The following is a 6,021-nucleotide window of genomic DNA, read 5'->3' as shown; positions in this document are numbered from 1 at the left end:
GGAAAATTTGGACTTGGTGATAGAAATGATGCTGGAGAATAAATGATAGATTTCTGCAAGACAAATGATTTGTTTACTTCAAATACACTGTATGGATCTAGGAAAATTGGAAGTTGTCAAAAAGTAAAAGGAAAGCATAAAGTTCAATACCTTAGATATTACTGAACTTAAACATACTGATATTAACCATTTTGAATCCTACAATTATATGGTTTCATATGCTGAGAACAACAAATTGAAGAAATATGGCATTGTATTCATTTTCAAAGATACCATTTCAAGATATATCTTGAATTATTATACTGACTGTGATAAAATAATATCCATACAACTACATGGAAGACCAGTCAATACCATTATTCTTTAAATATACTCACCTACCATGAAAACCAATGATGATCAAATTGAAGAACTCTAACAACCTTTTCAGTCTGAAATTGGCTGAGCATGCCATCAAGATTCATTGATAATTACTGGTGATTGGAATACTAAAGTTGGAAACAAAAAGTAGTTGGAAAATATGGTCTTGGTAATAAAAACAATGCTGGAGATTGCATGAAAGAATTTTGCATGGCCAACAACTTGTTAATTGCAAATAGCTTTACTGAACATCATAAATGGACACTATACATGAAAATATAAAAAAGATGTTCACTTATGGTTCATTAACTATGCAAAGGTATTCAGCTGTGTGGAGCATAGCAAATTCTGGATAACACTGAAGAATGGATATTCCAAAGCATTTAATTGTGCTCATGATGAACCTGTGTGTAGACCAAGAAGCAGTTGTTGATGGTTCAAATTCACCAGCTGCTCCTTGAAAACCCCATGGAGGGTTGCTATGAGTCAGAACTGACTCAGTGGCCCTTAATAACAACAACAGACCCTGAAGAAACATCATGCTTGGTAAAGTGGATGGCCAATTAAAAAACAAAGACCAAAACAAGATGGATTGACACAGTGGCAGTAACAATAGCTTCAAATATACCTATTGCAAGGATATTCCAGGACCAGGAGGTGTTTTGTTCTGTTGTACATAGCATCACTGTGAGTCAGAATTGACTCAGTGTCACCTAACAGTATAAATAAGTAGTCTCAATGTGTATAGCCCTAAGTATATATCCATTTATATAGAAGAGAAACTTAAAAGTAATATACAAATGTATTAAAAGTGGTTGCCCCTAAAAAAAAAAGCAGTTGTTCAAAGAAAAAAAAAAAGGGGATACTGATTGGTTTAATATCAAGAAACATGTGCGCCAGGGTTGTATCCATTCACATACGTTCTTAATCTGTCTGCTGACTAAATAATCCAAGAAAAATGGGTTATATTAAGAAGAACTTGGCATCAGGATTTGAGGAAAACTCATTAATAACCTGTAATATACAGATGCATAGTATTGTGAATTTTATAATGCTTCTTTTATATGTCTCTTCTAGCCATAGTCTGTGGAGGTGGTTATGTACTATTATGTCAGTTTGACCCATAATGACCCTATATATGGTTTCCAATGTTGCAAATTCCCACAGGAACAGAAAGCCTCATCTTTCTCCAGCAAAGTGACTGGCGCATTAGAACTGCTGACCTTGTGGCTAGCATCCCAATATGTAACCCACTACACCACAGAGCTCCTTAGTCATAATTGGTGGTTATGTGCCGTGGAGTCAGTTCTGATTCATAGCGACCCTGTACAGGGTTTCTGAGGCTGTAAATCTTTATGGGAGCAGAAAACCTATCTTTCTCCTGTGGAACAGCTGGTAGTTTTGAACTGCTGACTTTGTGGTTCACAGCCCAATTCGTAACCACTATGCTACCAGAGTTCCTTAGCCATAATCTGTAATACCCGCTAAACAATGTTTCGGTCTGCTGGGATTGGGTAAAAGAAAGTGGGAGAAGATTCAATATGATAAGATTAAGCTGTGGATATTAACAGAGCTAAGTGTAATTGTAAATACTTGAAACTCTTTTATGGGAATGAAATAAACTATCTCAGAAGCAGGAGGTAGGAGGATCTCATTACCACCAAGAAGCAAGAACTAGGAGAGTTGTCTTTGGACCACAAGATCCTTGTGTACTGAACCCCCTTGACCAATGTAGAAAAGGTATGAAACTGGAGGAGTAGCAGAGGAACAGCAGGAATAGAACAGAGTATAAGATGAGCAGTGGTTTCCCAGCCCACAAAGCAAGTAAGGCTGAGTGACTCTGGACAGTAGGCTTACTTGTAGAATGGGGAGCCTCCAGGCACTTAAGTCAGGGGGTTAGGTTTGTTGTTGTTGTTATTAGATGGCATCAAGTCAATACCAACTCATACCAATCAATACACAAAGAATGAAACATTACCTGGTCCTATGCAAACTTCACAATCATTGCTAAGCTTGAGTCATTGCTGCTACCACTGAGCCAACACATCTCATTGGTGGTCTTCCTCTTTTTTGATGATTCTCCACTTAGCAAAAATGAGTATGAGAGACAAAGTCTAGCCGTCCTGGCTTCTAAGGAGCATTCTGGCTATACTTCTTCCAATATAGATTTGTTTGTTCTTTTGGCACTCACATTGTACTTTTAATTTTTTCCTTGTACACCATAACTCATATGCATCAGTTTTTCCGTAGTCTTTCTTACTGATTGTCCAACTTTCACATTCATATGAGGCATTTGAAATACCATGACTTGGATCAGGTGCACCTTAGTAATCAAACTAACATCTTTGCTCTTCAACACTTTACAGCAGTCTTGTGCAGCAGATTTGCCTAATGCAAGACATCATTTAATTTCTTGACTGATGTTTCCATAAGTGTTGATAGTTTATCCAAGCAAATTAAAGTATTTGGCTATTTAAATCTGTTTTCCATTTATCTTGATGTTATTTATTGCACCAGTGGTAAGGATTTTTGTTTCATTTACATTGAAATGCAAAGGCTGTGGTCTTTGATCTTCATCAGTAAGTATTTTATGTCCTCTTATCTTTTAGCAAACAAAGTTGTATCATCTACATAACTCAGGTTGCTAATGAGTTGACTTTCAATCTTGATTACAAATTCCTCTGTATATAATGCAGCTTCTCAGATTATTTGTTCCGCATACAGAATGAATAAGTATGATGAAAAAATAGAATACTAGTGCAAATCTTTCCTAATTTTAAGCCATTCAATTCTTATTTTTTTCTGTTTGAACAACTGCTTCTTGTATCATTGACTCTTTATCATATTTACCTTTTGAAATGGTTGAACATCCATCATTTCCTTTTGGTACAGTGACTCTGTGTATTCCATATATATATGGAACTCTGGTAGCGTAGTGGTTGCAAATCGGGCTGCGAACCTTAAGGTCAGTGGTTCAAAACTACCAGCCACTCCGTGGGAGAAAGATGAGGCTTTCTAGTCCCATAAAGATTTACACCCTTGGAAACCCTGTTCAGGGTCACTATGGGTTGGAACCGACTCGATGGCACTTAATAACAACAACAACAACATATATATATGGAGTGAAAAGGCATTGAACAAAATGCAAGATCCATTCCTGATAAAACCACTCAACAAAGTAGGAATTGAAGGGAAATTTCGCAACATAATTAAGAGCATATATACAAATCCAACAGCTTATAGTACTCGCAATGGAGAGAACCTGAAAGCCTTCCCTCTGCAAACAGGAACCAGACAAGGATGCCCTTTGTCACCACTCCTATTCAATATTGTGCTGGAAGTCTTAGCAAGCGCTATTCGGCAAGACAGGGAAATTAAGGACATCCAAATTGGCAAACAGGAAGTAAAACTCTCTCTATTTGCAGATGATATGATCCTATATGTAGAAAACCCAAATGACTCAGTAAAAAAGCTACTAGACCTCATAGGAATATCCAGAAAATTGGCAGGATATAAGATCAACATACAAAAATCAGTTGGATTATTTTATACCAAAAACAACAGCATTGAGAAGGACATTATGAAAGCAATACCATTTACAATAGCCACTCAAAGGGTGAAATATCTAGGAATAAATGTAACCAGGGAAACAAAGGACTTATATAAAGAAAACTACAAAACACTACTAAAAGAAACCAAAAGAGATCTACAAAAATGGAAGAATGTACCATGCTACTAGATAGGAAGACTTAACATTGTGAAAATGCCAATACTGCCCAATGTAATTTACATATATAATGTAGTCCAAATCCATATTCCAACAACTTTCTTCAAAAAGATGGAAAAAACAATTACAAACTTTATATGGAAAGGAAAGAGACCCAGGATAAGCAAAGCACTGCTTAAGAACAAGAATAAGGTTGGAGGCCTCTCACTCCCCAACTTCAAAATTTTCTACATGGCTACAGTGGTCAAACAGCTTGGTACTGGTTCAATGAAAGATACATAGATCAATAGAACAGAATTGAGAATCCAGAAATTAACCCATCTACATACAGCGAACTGATTTTTAACAAAATACCTAAATATATCACATGGGAAGGTGATAGTCTCTTCAACAGATGGTGCTGGCAGAACTGGAAAGTGCTATGCAAAAGATTGAAGCAAGACCTTCACCTCACAAAAACCAACTCAATATGGATTAAAGACCTAAATGTGAATCTCAGAATTATGAAGGCCATCATTGAAAAATTAGGGACAAATGTGAGGGCACTAATTCAGGGAATACACAGACTTCCAAACATTTTGAAAACTACACAAACAAAAGTAGACAAAATAGTTGATTGGACATACTAAAAATTAAAAACATACATGCATCAAAAGACTTCACCAGAAGAGTAAAAGCAGAACCCACAGAATGGGAATAAGTCTTTCGCAATGACTATTTCTAAAATATACAGGAAACTACAACACCTCTTCAAGAAAAAGACAATAACTCAGTTTAAAAATGGAGACAGGACATGAACAGATACTTCACCAAGGAGGAGATTCAGGCAGCCAACAAACATGAAGAAATGTTCTCGATCACTTGCCATTACAGCGAGGATCATTCCCACCCCCTCCAAACACAGAGGAGACAGGGATGGGCATCTTGGACATTGGCTACCCAAAATAGGGTGGGGGCTACAAAGGCAAGAAGTGTCTGACTTACAAGCTTTCAAGAGGGAGCCTAGATCCAGAGGGTGTGGCTAAAGGTAGAATCTCCACTGAGTAGTATCCGATCTGTCTGGCCAGGACTGATGAAAGGAGATATGGATAGCTCTCTTTTGGTATAATAGTGTCAGGACTGATTGTGAGGTTGGAAATGTAAAGGTAGACATTTTGTAGCAAAAAGGAGGGGATTTATTGACTTTGCAGTCTAGGAGCAGAGGTCTCTGGGACCATCAAAGGAGAAGAGCAGCGAATGGGACCCTACCCAGAGAACAAATGACTTCAGATATGGAGGTAGAGAGTATGACCTGGAGAGATGGAACAGCTGGGGACTTTAGACCCAGAGAGTGATAGGGGTTGTGTGCTGAGGACCAGGCGGCAGGCTTGCAGGTTATACCCTTTGGTTGGTTGATGATCCATGGAGGGGATTGTAACCATGGCAATGGAACAATATACAATAGGATGAATGTAAAACTAATGTTCTCCCATGTAAATGATCACATAATTCACAAAAAACGTTAAAAATAAAAAATGACACTGCTCAATGATTTCCACATCTTAGTCACCTTTCTTTGGACTGGGCACAAACATGGGTCTCTTCCAATCAGTTGACCAATTAACTGTTTTTTTAATTACTTGGCATAGACAAGTTGAATCCTCCAGTACTGCATCTTTTTGTTGAAACATTTAATTTGTATTTTGTCAATTTCTGGAGCCTTGTTATTTACCAATGCTTTCAGTGCAGGTTGGACTTCTTTCAGTACCATTGGTACTGAATCATATGCTACTTGTCGAAATATTTCAACACCAACCAATTATTTTTATACAGAGACTTTATGTATTTTTCCAAGGTCTTTTTTTTTTTTAATGTTTTATTGTGAATTGTGTGATAGTTTACATGGGAGAACATTAGTTTTACATTCATCCTATTGTATATCGTTTCATTGCCAT

The sequence above is a fragment of the Chrysochloris asiatica genome, unplaced genomic scaffold (genome assembly GCF_000296735.1).
Source record: "Chrysochloris asiatica unplaced genomic scaffold, ChrAsi1.0 scaffold00070, whole genome shotgun sequence".
Taxonomy (NCBI): Eukaryota; Metazoa; Chordata; class Mammalia; order Afrosoricida; family Chrysochloridae; genus Chrysochloris; species Chrysochloris asiatica.
Note: the sequence above shows the minus strand (reverse complement) of the source record.